The sequence below is a fragment of the Corapipo altera genome, unplaced genomic scaffold, assembly GCF_003945725.1.
Source record: "Corapipo altera isolate COAL_440 unplaced genomic scaffold, ASM394572v1 61553, whole genome shotgun sequence".
In the NCBI taxonomy this organism is placed as follows: Eukaryota; Metazoa; Chordata; class Aves; order Passeriformes; family Pipridae; genus Corapipo; species Corapipo altera.
In genome coordinates, this window is record NW_020884918.1 from 4,328,884 (window position 1) to 4,348,423 (window position 19,540).

Here is a 19,540-nt window from a genome sequence, read left to right on the forward strand (position 1 = left end):
AACTTTTCAAAACCAGAATTCTTCACAGGAAATGTCACTGGCAGCTCTGCCAAGAAATGTTGAAACGGTTTCTTTTTTGTTTCATTTGGATACAAAATGACAAAATATAGCTCCAGTTGGGTGATTTAATTCAAACAAACAAGCCTCCCTTCCATGTCAAAGCGCTGATTGAAAACGACAATTCTTGTTTGGTTTCAATCAGAAATGTCAACATTTTCAGTGGGACATTTCCTACTTGAAAGTTTTTGAGTTGCGTATTTGCTCGGGATGGAGGTGGGGGTGCTCTGTTGGCCATCATTTGGAGGGCTTTTTGTGTATTTTACTGGTTTGCTTTCTCCTACTGATGGAGAGAAGTGTGAGGAAAGGACCATAAGAGAAGGACAGGCACAGCCTGTTGCCTCTAAGCTCACCTGTTTGGGATCAGCAGGTTATCGTGGCAGATGTCAGTTATGTGGGGAGATCCAAAGGGAAGTGATGGCTTGGTGTAGCTTTTATCTTGTCCTGAAAAGCATAAGAAAACACTCTGAGGCTGAGGGCACATTCTCACTCATGTAACTGAGTCTGCTGAGGGTTTGTGAGGGCTATGCTGGTGTCTCATGAGGCCCACAAAGGTCTCCTACCCATCTGGTGTTAGACTGGGACCTGTGTTGTAGATCCATTGCTACACATCCCTCCTCCTAAGGAGACAGGCTGAGAGAGCTGGGGCTGTTCAGAATGGAGAGGAGAAGGCTCTGGTGAGACCTTAGAGACCCTTACAGTACCTATAGAGGCTACAGGAGAGCTGGAGAGGGTCTTTTAAAAGGGTCTCGAATGACAGGACAAGGGGGAAAGATTTCAAGATGAAAAATGGAAAGTTTAGATGTTGTGAAGAAATTCCTCCCTGGTGAGGGTGGTGAGGCCCTGGCACAGGTTTCCCAGAGAAGCTGTGGCTGTCCCTTCCCTGGAAGTGTTCAAGGCCAGGCTGGATGGGGCTTAGAGCAATCTGGGATAGTGGAAGGTGTTCCTGCCCAGGGCAGGTCCCTTCCAACCTATGATTCTATGATTCTATGACAGAAGGAATAACAGCACATGAAGAAACCTCCACAGCAGATGAGGATCAAGCCAGTTAGTCAACCCTTGGACCAGTTGAACTGAGGTCACTCAGGATGATAGCCAGAAGTTACTATTTTTCCCAGAGCACAGGGGAGAAACTTGATGTACTTTGGGCCTTCTGCAATACTCTGGGACAGGGAAACCTGTGGCACCATCTCTGCAAGGGATCAGACATGCAGAGAAACTCCCCTGCAATGTTACCTTCATCTGTAAGTACACTTCCACAGCTCCATCCCACAAGCCTTCCCTTTTCTAGGAGTTCCTCAACATCATCTCTGTGATTACTCAGTCAAGCCAACAATTTACTCTTGTGAGTAAAGGTTTGCCCAACTGGCAACCCCAAATGACAGCGTCATCCAGACTGCTGGCAGAACAACGGTGGGAAATGAAAAGCCCAGCAACTTGGATTTTGCACAGTTCCACTGACCTGGAGCTGAGTTTGTGCTGTAGTTTGGGCACTGTTACTACTCTATACTGAAAGGTGTGGGGGTGGTGACTTTACTCCTTAAATTAGGTGTTGAAAATCCTTGCTTGTCTCCCCCAGCCTCAGAGAGTGAATTCTCACTGTGGTCTGAACAGCAGCCACTGGACCCCAAAAATCTCCTGCATAGGTCATGAGGTCGCGGTGAAAAGCATATGGCAAGGTGGGGGGTGGATGGGATGGCGTGGGAGAGACTGAGCTTGGAGTGGGATAAGTGGGATAAATACCACTGCCCTGAATCTCACCTCCTCTGCCTTTTCTCCCCTGCCCCCATCAGTGGTGCTGTTGTGTCAGGTAGTGGCACTGTTGAGTACATTAATCCAGAGCTGAGCATTGCAGCCACACCGAGCGAGTGTCTGCGTGTGTGTGTGTGTGTGTGCGCGCCTGATCATTACCATTTATTCCCCACACTTCGCCCCCCCCCTTCCCCCCCCCCCCCCCCCACCCCCAAGCGCTGCAGGACTTCGGGAGCGAGCGACAGAAACAGAGGAAAGAGCGAGAGCCATCAGCCCCCCAGATCTGCTTAACCAAATCACCGCCCCTTGCAGGGAGGGAGAGAGAGGGGCAGGGAGGGAGAGGGGCAGCGAGGGGAGGTGTGCGGGGGGGGGGGGGGGACCAGACCAAAAAGACAAAATAAAAGACAGATAAAGGGAAAAAATCCGGCGGGGGAGCAAAAAGCCGCCCCCCAGGCGCACCCTCTCGCAGCGGGGAGGGGGATGAGCGTGTGTGTGTGTGTGTGTGCTCTGTGTATGTGTGTGTGTGTGTGTGTGTGCTCTGTGTATGTGTGTGTGTGTGCTCTGTGTATGTGTGTGTGTGTGTGTGCTCTGTGTGAGTGTGTGAGTGCGTGAGCACCGACCCCGGCCCCATCAGGAGAAGGGGGTGTTTTCCCTCCGCCTTCCCTTCGCCCTCCTCCGTCCCGGCGCGGGGCGGCGCGGGGGGAGCGCGGAGCGGAGCGGGGCGGCCGCAGCCCCGCAGCCCGCCGGAGCTCCGGCACCCGCTCCGGAGCCCAGGGAGCGCGGGGATAAAGGGAACAGCTTCCTCGCCGCCCAAGCAGCCCTTTTTTTTTTTTTTTTTTTTTCTCCTGGCGGGGCTTTCCCTTTTTTTTTTTTTTTTTTTTTTTTTTTTTTTTTACCTTTTCTCTGGGGAAAAGCAAAACCGAAAACGCTTCTTCCCCCCCCCCCCCCTTACCTCGCCCCCCTGCAAAAGGCTCTCAAACAACCACCGACAGCAAGCAGAAAGCAGAAGGGGGCCCCCCTCCAAAACAAAAATTTAAAAGAAGGAAAAGAAAAGAAAAAGAGAGAGCCAGAGACAAGCTCCATCGATTTCAAATCCAGGATTTTATCCAGTGCATTGAGGTTTCTTTTTTTATTTTTATTCCCCTTCTTACCCCCTCCTTGCTTTCACCCCCCACCCCAACCTCCCCCTTCTCCTCCTACACACCCCTTTTTTTTCCTTTTCATTTTATTTTGGATCCTGCTAAAATTAGTCGGGACTGCTCTGGGTGTTGCGTGTTAATTTGATTTACTCCGGGATTCCGGCTTTCCAAGACGCCATTTTCCCCCCTTTCTCGCTCTATCTCGTTCTATTTATCTCTCTCTCTATCATTTATCTCCCGAGCTGTCTCTCCGTCTGTCTGTCCGTCCATCTCCCTCTCCCCGGTGCCTTCCTCCTCCCCCCGCCCTCCTCCCTCTGCGCTTTGCGTGCGCTGCGCGGCCGGGCGCTCCCCTCATCCCCATCTGACAGATGAACACCGCCATGGGTTTGCCGCAACACAAGCAAAAGCACCTTTGGGGGCTGTGGCGAGGGATTGAAACCGGGATCTAAAAGAGAAGAGACAAGAAGGGGGGAAATCCGAGGAAGGAGGAGGAGGAGGAGGAAGAAAGAAGAAGAAGAGGAAGCTGCTAAGAAGCCCCCGCTGCCGTTTTGGGGATATGGGTTAGTAAAAGCGAAAAAAAAAAAAAAAGGGGGCAACAAAAATCCTGAGGCATCGAGGAAAGGTCTGTCTTGATGATCGGGATTGCAGGAGGGTCGTACCCCTCTCTCTTTTTCCTTCCACCCCCCCACTTTTTTTTCCCCCTCTGCATGCAAAAGTTAATGTCGTCTCTTTTTTTTTCTTTTCTTTTTTTTTTTTTTTTTCGTGTTGTGACTTTTACACTGGCCCCCAAACGTAATTTTGCACTTTTTGTTTTTTTTTTTTTTTTTTGAGGGGGGAATATTCCTCCTCAATGCAATGCATGCGAATCTTCCTCTCCCCTCCGACCCCTTCTCTCCCCACGCTTTGTGCCTGCTTAGGGGGGGGTGTGTGTGTGTTTGTGTGTGGTTGCGGGGTGGTGGTGGTGGTGGTGGTGTGTGTGTGTAAAACGGTGCTACTGGGAAGGGATTGGAATTTTTTTAGGAGTTTGCATAATGTATCTATTCCCTCTCTTGTGCCCCCCTCCCGCTTTTGTAGCCTATATGTGTTTATATGTGAAGGTGGCAGCTATGTGTGTGCCTGTGGAAATTGGGGGACACACACACACGACCCCCCCCCGCTTCGTAAATTGCAGGTTAAGTGGAGCTAGAGAGCAGCACTGTAACCTTATGGGGATTTTGTGTGTGAGAGTGTGTTCGTGCGAGTGTGTGTGTGCGGGGGGCTCCGCGGCGGTGCCCGGGGGGGGTTGGAGTGGGGGGCGCCGCTGCCCCGGAGTGGTCCCGGCTGGGTTTGACATTGAAAAGGACACGCAGCCCCGAAAAGGGGGCGATCTGGGGGAACAACGATGTGGGGAGGGGAGTGGGGTAGTAATTAGCAGAGCGGCCCCCCCCTCCCCCCCCGCCCCCGTGTAATACTAGTTCTTAATAAGCCGGTGATTGCCGCCCCCGGGACCCCGGTGGCCCCTTTCCCCCCCCCACAACGGGTGGAAGTGGAGTTGAGCTGTGGACGCGCGGAATATCGCCGATATTATCTGGGGGGAAGGTGGTGGTTTGGGGAAGAGGAGGGGGTATAAGGCAGGCGGCAGCCGCGGGCGGCTATTGTCAACCCCAGCCCTGGCGCAAAGCTCCTGCCGGGCACTCACACTCGCACTCATACCCCTTTCTCGCCGGGTTTTCCCGGAGGGCACCGGGAAATAGGGTGTCTCCCCCCCACCGCCCTTGTCTCCCGGGGTGTGTGTGTGTCTATGTCTGTGTGTGTGTCTGTGTGTATGTCTGTGTCCCTGTGTGTGTGTGTGTGTGTGTGTGTGTGTGTGTCAGCGCGAGTGTGTCAGCGTGTTTGCATCCCAACATCCCACCATCCCACCCGGGCACGGCGGTCTCCGCGCTGCCCCTGCCTGCTGTATTTATGTCTCAAAAAAGGCAGTTGAGAGAAGGATTTCCGATTCGTTTCCGCTTCAAATAAACGGCCCCGATAATCCCGGGCCTGACGCCTGATGCTCAAAGGGCACTTGGCCGCCGGGAGCCCAGCCCGGGGAGGCGGGGGGGGGACGGGGCACACCCGGCTCGGCCGCCCCGCGGTGGGCAAATCCCCCAGTCCTCGGGAGGGGTTAATGGGGGGGCTTCAAGCGTGGGGGATGCGCAAGGGGGACGCGCGGAGAGAGATGCGAGGGGAGCACCCACCCATTCTGGTACCGAGGGGTGGCGGTGTCCCCGCGGCTGCCGTGAGCCGGGCTAACCCAGCCAGGTCCTGGGAGGAGTAGGAGGATGGAGGGAGGAGGGTAGGGGAGAGCCTGGCAGCCTGTTGTCCCCGCATACAGAGGTGTTTCATTAGCCACCGGCCCGAGGTGGCCCTGCTCCGTGTTGGAGGGGACCTGCCGTGTGTCCTCCTATATCCGTCTGTCACACGGCAAAGGATGAGTGGGGCGAGGGGGCTGTGGAACCAGCCAGTGCTCTCGCTGTCAAAGAGAGCATCCGAGCCTCCTGGTATTGATGGAATTGTTCCAGGAGGAAAGGGTTGCTGGCAAATCCGGTCCTGTGTGGAATATTATGGGCCCAAATGGGAACAATTACTGATTTGACAGCCCCTGCATCCAGGAGTAACTTGGTGCAGGCTACAGGAATGGTATAATCAGGTGTCTAGTGACAGGCAGTGACAGCATGAACTTCAGGAAACAAGTGGACCTTTTATTGTAGACAGCAAAAAAATATGCCTATCAGGGAATTGTAGAACTGTAGAATCACAAAATGATTTCGTTGGAAGGGACATTAAAGCTCATCTTGTTACAGCTCCCCTGCCATCTCATTCCAAACCCCCCACCCCGCCAAGGCAGGGACACCTTCCACTAGACCAGGTTGCTGCAAGCCCTGTCCAGCCTGGTCTTGAACACTTCCAAGGATGGGGCATGTTCATGGGGAAGTGTGCAAGTGGCTCCTTCATGCACAGCTTTCTGCACTTCTTTGGCCTTTCCCAAAATTATTCCCCTTGTCAGAAGCTCCTTCCACTCAAAGGAGAAACTTTTTTTCATCTCTATTTTTTTTAGCCGAGAGGAGAAAAACCCTTCCACACAATTGAATTGTACTTTAATCTCTGCTCTTAGCTCAGAAAGGTTATGTAAAAAGGGGAGGGGGGGAAGCAGAAACACTCAGTGAATGGAGACTTCTCTTCCATCTCTTATTGGCTTCAACTTTTTTTTTTTTTAACTTCTCAGACTCAAACTTTTAATTGAAACCAGAAGTCTATTGAGAAGTAACTGAGCCAAGAAAACCTCTGTTTTCTCTGCAACTAGGGATGGGGAATAAATAATTTTTAGCTGATGTTATTTCAAGTTGTTTGAGCTTTTTGATTCCTGCCAAAAAGCCCAGCATAGATTATTAACACATTATCATTTTAGGAGGACGCACTCTTTGAAATGCAATAAAATGGTGTGTTAGGTTTGTGCAGAGCCATAAACTATGCTAGTTGCTGGCAAAAAAAAAGAAACAGTGGCCATGATTTATTATTAATAATGATCTTAACTGAGCTATTTAGTTCAATTTGATATTTACTGTATTTCTCTACTGAGGTTGCTCAGTATTGTTTCCAGTGTACTTTGATTAAGTTGGGAACTGTTCTTGTTTAACACCGTCTATTGCCGTGTGCTTAATTAACTCAGGGAGTTAAATGCTTAAAAAGGTTCAACAATCATTTTTTGGCTTCTGATGCTGCCTAATCTCCTCTTATGATCTTTTTTGACCCATCCTTTGAGCTATTTTTTCCCAGCACACACATCTCTTAGGTGCAAGTGCCAGCTTACCAACAGGACTCTTGTTTTCCATTACAAGATTTGTCTAATCCCAGTTTCAGTGACTTTTTTTTGCCCTCTCAGTAGGGCTCAGTTGCTCACACATAATCTTTCCCTTCTGTTTTCTTTCCCCTTTGGACAACACCCTCCAGGACTGAAAAACTCTTGCCTTGTGCCCTGAGACTTGCAATTACACAGCAATTTTGACTCTTGACCCAACTAGTAGCAAGAAAGGCTATTGTCTAATGAACCACGTAAAAACAGTTCTGGGATCCAACAGATTGCTGTGATGGAAATGAAAGCTGTCCCACTGAACTGATGACTGATTTGCTTAACCATATGCCCAGGCAGTTTTCCTTGCTCCCCATTAACTACCCATCTCTGGAGGATCTGTGATCTGTTGGTCTGTGATGACATTGAAAGGCAGCACTAATAACTGCCAAAATGTGCTCCACGGAGCACGTAGGGCCAGGTTTTAAGCCATGTTGAGAAAATGGGGAATTTTATTTTTGCCCACCATATCACGCAGGCACGCGGGGTTTGGGGCGTGTAACTGCTGCGATTTCAGTACAGGTTTTGTTGATGAGACAAGGGCAGCAAAACTGTGCACAAATATCACAGAATCATAGAGTCATGGAGTGGTTTGTGTTGGAAGGGACCTTAAAGCCCATCTTGTTCCAACCCCCTGCCAAGGGCCGGAACACCTTCCACCAGAACTGGCTGCTCCAAGCCTTGTCCAGCCTGGCCTTGAACACTTCCAGGGATAGGGCAGCCACAATTTATCTGGGCAATTTGTTCCAGAGCCTCACCACTCTCACAGCCAAGATTTTTTTCCTAATATAGTTGACCTATAAAATAATAGATGGTCAGATGAAATCCATGGTAAGATCTAGCCTCACTGTTGAGGAGTTCAGACACTCTTAGGGCAACACCAATTCAAGGATCAGAGCTAGTCTAAAGCCTAGAGAGAAAGGCAAGAGTTTGTGGGACAATCTTAATGAAGAAGGTTCCCAGTGTTGTGCTGCAGGCCTTGTGGTTTCTACTAGGACTGGTTTTGCTGCTATTATAGGTGTTCTGTTCTCACTACTTTCTCTCTTTCCAACTCGATTAAAAAAAGTTTCCTCTCCCATTATTCTTGTTGAGGAAATAAAATTACTTACGCTTTTAGGAAATTGTCATCTTGATTAAAGATGCACTTTAAAATCCCTCAATTCCGTGTTTTAGCCTGAGGGGACTTAAAGATCTGAAAGCGATTTCCAAACTTTCAAGGTTGGGACTGCTCTGCCTTCTGATAAGGGCATGAAATCAGGTTGGAAGTGTGCATGGTTAGCAACACTTAGAGACTGTTTCTTTCTCCTTTTCCCAGTGTGAAGGCTTCACTTGATGTGGCTGCAAAAGTCCATTGCATTTTTGGACCTGTTTAACAGTGTGATTCATGCTGGGACCAAGCACAGCTCTGCAACAGACACTTGGATTCTGAATTCACATTTAACTGGTCGTACAGAGTAAAAAGTGAGGGAGATAAAGAGCTGGGGGAGAAAAGGAAGACGAAATAATTTCTTAAATTGAATAAAATCAGTCAGAGAATAATACACCTTGTCTTTCAGAGCTGAGGAAATGTGTGAAGGAAGTAGTGGGTGCTAATTTGTGTTTATCAGCTCTTGAGGGAGTGCAAAGTTAGGGACTATTTTGCTCTTTAGGAGTTGGATTTACTTTGGAGGACACACTGTCGAAATGCAATGATGAGCTGTGGGATGACTGAGTATGAAAAGCAATCTTATGACATTATTTCGTTTAGGCTTTTGTCATCTTTTGTGTCTCTCCAAAAGACCAAGTAGAAACTCTGGACACCAAACACCCTGAGGATTTGATCCAAATTTTATTATGATCTTTACAGCTCTGGTTTACTTCTGAATCCAGCTGGGGATTTTTGCAAGGTCTCAGGCCTCTGTATCTCTGTGGTCCTTGCCCAGCTGTCTGCCCTGTGCCATTGCCAGTGTGTGACAATGACCCTGTTGACTTTGGATATGAAAGGGATTGTGGTGGGTCTGAAGCATGGGTGACCAAAGAAGAAGGTGGCCGGAGAAGTACTCTGAGAATGAAGTCACTGGTACTGCTCACAGATCCCTGGGTCAAGGTTTACTCTTGTTGATGAGTAGGGACACTGGTGTGTCTCATGTGCTTGTCCATGTACCACAGGGGTTTTGCAGGGAAAATAGGAGTTGTGTAGGTGGTAAGGATCAGGCCAAGTTACCTTCTCTGTGCAGGGTTGTTGAGTCTGATGCACTTTTTTGAAAGCAAGCAGAACGTTTGGAATACCTATGCAGGAGGAGACCAATTTCCATGCAAACACGAGGTCAGAAGGTGGTGGCAAGGCTCTAACCTGCCCTGGGGAACACCAGAGCAAGCCCAAGGCTTAGCTCTTTGATACATCAGGATGCAAATGCCTGGCAAAGGGAGGAGCTGGAATGGACTAAATACCATTGTGGGGTAACTTATTTGGCTTCTCCGTGCCTCCAAAGGAGTGAATTCCTGTTTCTGTACGGGTTGCTCTGCAGTCCTGGGCAGATAAGGGCTCCATTACTGTGGTAGCAATGAGAGCAAAGTTTCCTCTACTGTACTATGGTATAACCTGTAATAGTGCTTGAGAAAGCTTTTCAGAAGAATGTGTGGTAGGCAAGCATGGGGTAACCCAGAACTTACTCAAATACCTCAAAATTAGAGATGGGTTAAAGATCGGAAGCCTGAGGTTTTAAGTTACTTTGAAATTTTTGTTAGCCTTAACCTTTAAAACTGAGAGATATATATGTATACAATGAATCACTCTGTTTCTGTCCTGGCATTTTAGCCGATGGAGAAATTGGTTTTAAGATGGAAGGGAGAAAATGATGACACTCAAACCAGAGGTCAAGCTGCAAGGCGTTACAGACACATCTTTCCTCCATATGAGTCAACATATCCTGAATATCCTACTGATGTGATTTCTAAGATCTGGACACTGGCATAACTTCCCTCTGTGTTTCCAGACCCAGCATATTCTGGAGTGATGCTGTGATCCGTGCCTACCACTCCTCAAGGCTTGCTAAATTATTGGCTTTGGAGAATGCAGTGGGGTTTCCACCGAAACTCCTCTCAAATCCTATTAGTTTGTTAGACAAGGAAATCCTTCTTGTAGTTGTGGGTTTTTTTTCTTTTTCTTTTTTTTTTTTCTTTTTCTCTCTAAAGCCTTCCTATGGAGCCCTACAGTAGGGATTCAATAGAATTCTGCAAGGGGAATAATTCTCTGCTGAATTCCTCAGGTTTTTTTTTCAGAAGGGATCAGAGACACGAAGCTTAACTGGGGGAGTTTATAAAGTGTTTGAACAGGATTGTACACATGTAGAGCGTTGTAGCAGGCATCTGGGCAAAGTGTTACTATACATGTCCATTGATCTTAAGGTTGAAAACCAGTTTAAAATATTAACCCATACATTCACATCCTTGTAATTTCCATAAAGCTTCACCTAATGGGCTGAAAAATGTCATACTTTCTCTTTGTTTTATGACAATTTTCTTCCTGAAAAGTTTAGTAGATCTCTCCAGCTATCAGCTGTGTTCCACTTTTTTTTCCCAATTTATTTAGAAAAAGTGAGAGTAGGGGAAGAAGAGGAAACACTTTCCTTTTTTAAATTATTCTAACCATATGATTTTGAAGATGGACAGCAGTCTGTATGTTACGGATATAGGGCTTCTGTCACCTTTTGGGGTGCAAAGGGGACAAAAATTGGAGGTTGTGGTTTCTGATGCCACGACAGATTAAGCGTCATTGTAGGTATCCTGAAGGCAATGGTGTTCTTGTAGTCTGCTGGGTTAAAGAGAGAGGCGCAGTCCAACAAATCCTGTTAGATAAGTGTCATAAATGGCATTTGTTATCAGTGTTGGTTACATTAGATTAGAGTTCTGTGTCACTGGAGGTAGTCACAGGAACACGAGTCCTGCTCCTTCCCTTCTATCATCAGAGTTGAAGACACATCTGTTCTTAGAACATGCTGTGTTTTAAGTGCGACTTTGAGGCCAGAACATTTTCTTCACCCTTAGCTCAGTGAACAGACCTCCCAGGGCCCTTAAGGAAAACCTTTGAAATAAAGGAGTGTGAGCAACAATTAAAATAACAATAAGCTGCAGTGTGGTCCTAGATAGGAACTGAGAACCTATTCAAACCCACACCCAGCTCCAGCTGGAGAACAGCAGCATGGATACCTCAGTTCAGGGATCTCTTGACCCATGAGAGCCCACAGAACAAACTTTACTTGGTTGGGACCTAAGTGAAGAATTCAGATAGAGAGACAAGAGATCAGAGATCCACAGGTCTTTGATGTAGAGAGCTGGGCACCCATGACTGACTTAACCTCGGATTTCCCCAAATTCTGACTCCATCCCAAACTTTAACATCCCCCTGGAGTCAGTGGGGATGTCACAAGTATTACAAGTGACAGGATGAAAGGAAATGGCTTCAAGGTGCCCCTGGGGAAGTTTGGATTTGATACCAAGAATAATTCTTTCCTGGAGGGTTGGTCAGACATTGGAACAGGCTGCCCAGGGAAGCACTAGAATCACCATCCTTGGAAGTGTTCAGTAAACATGTGGATGCAGCCACTGGGGACACGGTTTACTGGTGGCTTGGCAGTGCTGGGTTAATGGTTGGAGTCGATGATCTTAGAGGGCTTTTCCAACCTTAATGATTCCATGATTCTAAGGGAATAGCAATCCAAAGACTGGGCCCTGCTTGAACAGGGATGTGAGTGGTGAGTGTGGTGCTCCTGACCCTGTTTGCTGCCTCGGAGGGAGTCGGATGTGTGCACAGAGCACAGCGAGGTAATTGAGCCGGAGAGGCCTTTCAGGCGTGCAGATACTCAGCGAGCTTTTATCTCCTTCTGACTCAACTTCACCCAGCATTTCTGTAACCACTTCCTCTTCAGCCTCATTAGAGGCAAAGGTACTCCTTTCCTTTGCCCACAGCAGCTGTCAGTTATCTTGCCTTTATTCCTGGCCTCGGGTCTTCCCACCAGCATGCTCCCAACTAATGGTTTTATACCTCTTGATTTCACTGTCCTGGCACCCTGGGCTGCTCTTTGCCCTGGGTGCATCCAGCCACATCCACTGGTGTCCTGTGCTGCTTTTGACTCCTGATTTTTCTTCTTCTGACCATGAGGATTTAAGGGCATTTCATGTATTGCTGGCCCCTGTACCCTCTTCTCCCTCAGAGCCAAAAGACTGATGCATTGTGCAGGACAAAGCAGCCTCAATGCCTTCTTCTAAATATCCCAAATTATTGCCCTTCTTCTTATATGTCCTTCAGACACACTGTTTTCCTACAGTCCCCCCTTGATGCTGAAGATACTGGTACCTTTATGGGGCTCCAAAGAAGACACCACTGCTTACTCAGCACAGAAGCACTCAGTGCAATCCTGGATGGACAAAATCCAACCTTTCTTACTCCTAGCATCATTTGAAGCATTCAGAATGGAATAACATGGGATGTGTTGTTTGTACAGACTCCAGACTGGGCACAGATTAGACTCTGGACTGAAGCCTTTTTGGTCCTCCTTGTGCCATCACTTACGGCTCTGAGGAATGGATGCCGAGCCAAGACCTAGTGCATTCCCTATCAGATGTGTTGTTTGATTTTATTTACTTCTTTGTTTCTCCCAAAGGAAGGGAAGGCTGGTGTATTTGGCACCTGTGCAAGTAAAAATGAAATAACAGAGGAAAGGGGAAAAAAAAAAAAAAAGGGAGAAAGGGGAAGTCCCGTGGCAGCAACAGTAAATAAAAACAAGACTCTCATTAATGATTTATACAGAGAAGTAATATTCCACACATTTCGTGGTGCAGAGGGAAATGTTTGATCAGAGGGAGAAGGAGAGATTATTGCCCTGCCATGACGGTGTTAGAAGGAAGCTACTGTGTCTCATGGCAGCTCTCCAAGAGCCGAGTCAATCTAGGAAAGTTTGGTAACACAGATGAAGGAATTGTACAGGGTTTTGCTTTCTGTGGCTGATCTCTGTGCCAACAACCTTTCCCTAAATACCCATAAAACTTTCCATTCGCAGCCTGGAGTAGCTGCCACTACCTCCAGGATGGTGTGCTTGGCAAGAGCTGGCTGAAATGGAGTGAGCATTTAAGTCCCCTTCTGTGCATATTGACACTTCTCCCCCAAGAGTTTTATGGCTGTTGTCAATGGAATAAGTTTTACCCTTGCAGGGGCACACAGTGCTGCACCCAGCAGAGTGCTTGGGGTGGTCTCTTGAGTCATCCCAGGAGTCACTTTTGATTACACATCATGCTGAGCATAATGTCTGGGAGCTCTGCAACCTGGTGTTGACCTGACTTAGGCAAATTTCCTGGTTTGGATTTTTGTGTTGTAATGAGCTGAAGCACAGCTGGCATCCCTTTCTGCTGTCTTGTGTCCCACAGGCCTAATCTTCACCAGGATGATGGGTAAAAATAACATGCCAGCTCTTGATGTCATTGGGATCAAACACTGCTCCTTGATTTTCCAGAGAAGTTGTGAGTGCCTGGAAGTGTTCAAGACCAGGTTGCACAGGGCTCAGAGCAATCTGGTCTAGTGGAATGAGTCCCTGCCCATGGCAAGGAGTTGTAACGAGATGATTGTTAAGGTCCCTTCCAAGCCAAGCCACTTTTTGTTATTTGTCTTGCAGGGCACAAGTAGTAGGAGGTTGGTCCTTCAGGGACCAGAAGTCTCTGTGTGGAGATGTTCACAAGTCTGATAACTGTACTGCCTTCCCCAACACCCAGACACAGCTCTAGGTTGTGAGTGAGTAGGTTTACAAAACCTTGGCACAGTTCTCAGGCAGGAGATTGTAAAAGTCCTTGGGCAACGTGATGGGCATCTCTCTTCCTCCTGCAGATGGATGCTTTGCTACGCTGGTTGTTGCCACAGCTGTACCTTGGGCAAGTATTGCTTTTATGGGCTTCGTGATTTATGGCTGTGTCAGTTGTTTAATCATTCAGCTGGCCCTCCTGTCAGCCCTGTATGATAGTTAGTTACTTACATAGAAAGGTGACTATCTGATCTAATTATAACGTCTCAAACCTAATTATGGAGCCAGATATGACTCCATAATATACTCTTAATGTCTCTATGTTGAGAAGACAGATACACATGTGTGTAATGTGCACACTTACATGCCTCTGCAATTACGGATATGCTTGGACTCTCATTTATTTGTCTCTTTGTCTTGAGGAGGATGCTTGCAGGTTCATCTGGCTGTGAGAGATATTTGTTTTACCACATCTTTTTCCCTCCAGTGTGACCTTTCCTGGCTCCCTCTACCAGGCTTGGGCACAGTGAGGCAGAGCCATCAGTCAGTGTTGCTCAGGAGGCGCAGAAGGCTGGTAGCACTTGGACTCGGGACAATCTGATGGAAACAAGTGAAGATTACATTTCTGCTGTTGTTCTGGCAACTGCCATTAACCCTTGCTCCTTGTTTTCATGTGGATAGACCACACCTGGCATGGCTTGCATCCTGTCCCTTCAGAGAAAGTCCTCACATAATGCATGCAAAATCACAGGCAGAGGTGGGAGAATTGGAACAAAAGCAGAGTTGGAGACAGGAGTACAATGCAGAGAGGAATCAACTTTCTTCTTCTAATTCACTCAATTAATGAATCATATGCCTTAGTTAGTTAGTTATGTTTAGAGATAATTTGTGGATTACAGGCACTCACATATGGTCATATCATTTGCAGTTGTTACTAGTTGAGAATCCCATACTTTATTTGTTGTACACCCATATCTGTTTTATGCGTGTTTGTATTCAGGTATATCTTTTAGATAGGATTATAGCAGCGTGTTTAAAATTGTGCAGTGGAGAGACCAGTTTGCTCAGCACTGGACATGGAGGCCAAGCAATACATCACAGAAGGAGAACAGAACATCTGGGTTTGGAAGCCCATCACACTGCTCAGCACAGGTTCACCTAGGGCAGGATGCTGAGGGTTGTGCCTGGTTGGGATTTACAATCATAGAAATACTTTCAGCTGGAAGGGACCCATAAGGATCATCGAGTCCAACTCTTGGCTCTGCACAGGACAAACCCAGTAACCTCACCATGTGCTTCACAGCGTTGTCCAAACACTTCTTGAATTCAGACAGGCTTGATGCTGTGACCACTGCCCTGGGGACCCTGTTCCAGTGCTCAACCACTCTCTGGGGTAACACCCTTTTCTTAATAACCAACTTAAACCTCCTCTGAGATATCACCAGGCCATCTCTAGCTCTTGATGAAGAGATGACATTTTGCCTGAAGGGGAAGTTCTTCTGCCTTGTTTCTGTCCTGATCAACACAAGGCAGGTGAAAGGGAGAGAGTGTTTCCTGGGTGATCTGTAGTGTGGACAGAAAATAACTGTCACAGGCATTATTGGAGCTCCCTTCCAAAGCTGGGTTGTTCTTTCAGAGTATCATGGTCTCAGGAAGTAACTAAGGCTGTGGTCCAAAAATGTGATAAATCTAGCTTGAGGGCTCTGAGCAGTGGATTAAATATGCTACTGGTACATGATACTGATCCAGTATAAACTTATACTCCTGGTTAAAATTTGTTCAAAAAAATTTGCAATGATTTAATTTTATCTCAGAGGACTTGGTATTGCATCATATTGTGTCACTGGTCTGCACCATGCTGGCTTTCTGGCCCACAAGTTTTGCCCATACTCTGGAACTGCTTCTGAGATGCCACGAAGAAAGTTTTACGTCTGATATTGTGTTCTTGCCCATTCCATAGAAGTGTGATCAGGTGCCTGTTCCTAATCTCCATCAAAGTCATGCTGCTGGCTATCTGGCAGTGTGTGGACAGAGACCACAACCAAGCACGAAATTCCAATTTTGTTTTTCTTTGTAAAACAAATAATGAGGAAATAGGTTGGGGCATTTTTTACTCCTAATGTGAGCTAACTGAGTCCAGTGCAGCTTGCCACATGCCAGGCCGTTGGGTTTTTAAGTCCCTTGATGTATTCTGAAGTTTCACAGACACTTCTCATAAGAGCAAGTTTCTGACCAAAACTTTCCCTTGGGTGTAATGTGGGTTGTCCATTGGCCTTTACCCCAGAGGCAGCTGCATTTCAGCAGTGGCATATATAATCATGGAAGCAACCTGGGAGCCTTGGGAGTGAAAGGTGATATCTCATCATTAAATACTGCTGTGTAGTCTCCAGTGCTTTGTGTGAATGGTTTTAGAAAGATGGAGTGTAAAGAGGCTTCCAGGATTTCTGATATTTTGCACAGATTAGGGATTTAAGTGTATGTCCCATGGGAGAACGCAAGATCCAAAGGCAACCTGATAGATGCAGGGCCAGAAAAGATGTGACCTCTACTTTGTGTTCACCACAACACTCCCAGACTTGTGCCTCAGTTTTACCTCACTTGAACCTGTTCAATAGATTTTGTGTTTTTCTTTTTCATCCTAAGTACTTTTATTCACAGACTCCGAAATGCAAGTCTCAGTAGCTTCAGTGGTATTAGTGTAGAAGGGATTTGGGCAGCACCTCTTAATATTGCTCCCAGCTCCCTGCTGATGTTCCTGGTATTTGAGCAGTTCAGAGGAACAGCACAAATGCTGGGCAGTTGAACCTGCCTTGCTTGCATGTGTCAAACCAACGTTTGCTTGTTACTACTGTGGTTGCTCTCACACTTAGAATCACAGAGCAATTACGGTTTGGAAAAGACCTCCAAGATCATCAAGTCCAAGCTTAGGGCAAAAGCCATGCCAGTTATTATGTCCACTTTCATTTAACGGAGAATCCCAAACAGGTGGATTTCTCCCCACCTCCTATGGGCTCTCACCTCTGTTTTTGTCCTCAGCAAATTTTCACTTTAATCACTTTATAGCCCTGGCATCTGAATACTTACAAGCATGAGCAGTTGCCTGAGGCAGGAGAAAGGAATGTATTCAGAACCCTTAATGGAAGACATCCAGTATGACCCAAAGGAGCTGATAAGAAACCTGAGCACTGGGAGCAAGGCTGAGCAAGCAGGCATTTGATTATTTCTCAGTACTTATCAGAGGAAGCGTGAATGTCTCTCTAATTAAGAGCTAATGCCAACTTCTGTGAAATTTGTTGTCATTCACCTGTGAATTATCCTCCTCAAATTTAACTTGACTGCAGGAAACCTGCTAGCAGTAACACTTTCCTCTGTGAGCTTAATTTGGACACTTCTGTAGCTGCTTATTGAACAGGACTTGATGCTGCAGAGCATTGGAGCCCTGGAAGGGCAAGTTCCAGGTGGTAGCCCACATGTCTTGGGCATTTAAATAGAAATAGAACTCTTCAGCAGTAGGACAAGGGGGAATGGCTTTAAACCAACAGAGAGTAGGTGCAGTTTGAATATTAGAAAGAAATTCTTCCCAGTGACTGTGGTAAGGCCCTGGCACAGGTTGCCCAGAGAAGCTGTGGCTGCCACATCCCTGGAATTGTCCAAGGCCAGGTTGGACAGGGCTTGGAGCAACCTGGGATAGTGGAAGGTGTCCCTGCCTGTGGCAGGGGGGTGGAACTATATGGGGTTTAAGGTCACTTCCAACCCAAACCACTCTATGATTCTGCTCACAGGCACCCTGGAGAGGGGAGGTAGGGAGGTTTCCAATAAAGGTTACACATTCAGAAGCCTGAAGTGCTGTTTCTAATTAGTCAAAGCACAGGTAGCCTGCCCAAACTAGAAAGACGAGTGTGATGTCCCTGCACCCAAATCATTTAACTATTAACCCTGGAGGAGAGTAAGAAGATTCTTAAAACAATGACCCAGTTAATTCTGTGTGCAGCATTTGAGCACAGGGTTATTTGTTGCTACCTGCGGGTCTGGTGATATCATCATCTGCAAACTCTTGGCAGAACAGGAGGCCAATATTTTTAAGTTGGATTTTAAGGTGGATTTGGCATGGACTCATCTGACATGGGTGTAATGCAATGACTTTATTCATCTGTTGCCTGTTTACACTGACCTGGAGGCACATAGCCAAGCTGGGATGAGCGTTTGGACATTATGACCCAGAGTTTGGGTCCAAGACCCACAATCAGACTTCAGTGCAGAAACCTGGGTTTTTATTCACCCTCCATAAAAAATATTACCCAGGGACTCAAAACCTGAAAGACCCTTCCTGGCTCTTTCTGCAGGCTCTTAAATGCAGCCACGAGCTGTATTTAAGCTCCCGTTGAACGCAAGGCACCAAATGGGTTGTTCATTACACGGGTGTCTGTGGTGTGGTGGCCGTGGTCCCTTCCTTGCAGCCTTGGTGGCTGCAGACTCATCCTGCTGAGTTAGGTGCTGTCTGCCAGAGCCTTCCCTTTCCAACCAGCAGTGAGAGAGGTTAAAAGCCTGTGGGCGGAGGCCGGCACAGAGTGCCCATTGTACATGCGTGCATACCAAAGCAGTAACTCTCTGGAATGCTGCACCACAGCCGAGCTTTTACCACCTTGTGTTTGTGTTGCAGCCCAGGAGTGTGCTGTACATTGTGTCCCTCTCCAAGTAGATTAACAATGCAAAATGGCAGATAAATAAGATAGTTTGGGGGAGGGAAGGGGTGTTTGGGGTTTTTTTGTTTTTGTTTTTTTTTTTTTTTTTATTGGACGGTTTGGAAGAGGAAGGTGGCAGCTCTGACTCCCATCACCTCCACAGGCACAAAGGAGAGGCAAAGCAAGGTGCAAAGTCAGTAAATTAGGTGGAGCAGTTCCTTGCAACTGGGTGGCTTTAACGTACTAATTGCGTTAGTAATTAGTGACTACCACAGGGTAAACACTTGGGTTAGAAACTATGCAAGGACATTAACTAACCCACTCCAGAATGGGTTTGAAGGAGGTAAGCATGATCCTTGTTTCCCAGGTGGTGAAGTTGAGAGACCTGCTGACCTCAGGGTGAGTCAGGGTGGGTATGCAGGAAACCTTGGGTCTGTTAGTTCCTCAAGATCATCTTAAATGAGACCAGTGGCAGCAGCTCTGGGAAATGAGTCTTTCCCCCTATTTCCAGGAGATGTGCAACTTAAGTACAAGTGGTTTTATGGTGTATTTCTGTCTCCTGTGAGCTACAGAAACCATTTCTAAGGCCAGATGGCAATTGAGGCTCTGAGTTCTCCCTTTTTTTTTTTCTTTTTCTCTTTCTGCTTGAGTTGTCAGCTTGTGCTATTTATGGGAACTTTATTTGAATTTGTGTCTGCTGGGACTTGGGTGGAGGTCACCTAATGATTTCATGGAGCTCTAGGATGCTTAGGACTTTTCATTAGTAGCCATATGTGCCCAGGTCAGACAAGTGACCCATGGCCAAGCTCCAGTGTAAATGTGGATCTATAACTAATAAAAGGTGCTTGTTATTACTTCTTGTTGAATTTCAAGCTCCTGCAAGGGACCTTTAAAAAGCTGAAAGAAGCCAGTGGTACAAGGATGTGTTTTTTCCAGTTGAGCTGTGTTTCAGACTAGTCTACACGGACATGGCTGTTCTGATTTGGTGATAGGTAGCAAGACATTTTTGCTTCTACTTTATATATTGCTGCTAAGAATGATCTAGGAAATCCCTGGCTGTGCTCAGATCCTGACTGCAGTTGAGTTGAGTGTAGCAGAGCTAATCTAGCAGGGAGTTGTTGCTGACAGAGTCGGTCTGCACCCTATGCACCTACTCCTCGCAGTGCCTTCTTGTTTCCTTCTCCATATGCCAGAAGTGTTACTCTGATCCACTGGGGAGCTGTTTCTCCTAAAGTAGCAGAAAATATATTTATTTCTCTCTGCTAATTTTGA

At 47.0% G+C, this 19,540-nt stretch overlaps 1 protein-coding gene across 4 annotated transcripts in view; it reads left to right on the forward strand.

Annotated features, from left to right (window-relative positions):
• Positions 1 to 1,121: 1,121 nt before the first annotated feature.
• Positions 1,122 to 19,540, forward strand: part of SETBP1 (SET binding protein 1) — a 268,127-nt gene continuing 249,708 nt past the window's right edge. For 2 of the 4 annotated variants that reach the window (XM_027656040.1, XM_027656043.1), the window contains exon 1: positions 3,017 to 3,508. The gene's annotated coding sequence lies outside the window, so the exon portion shown is untranslated. Of the gene's footprint in view, positions 1,302 to 3,016; positions 3,509 to 19,540 lie in introns of those variants that run through there. The other 2 variants (XM_027656041.1, XM_027656042.1) reach the window with 2 other exon arrangements.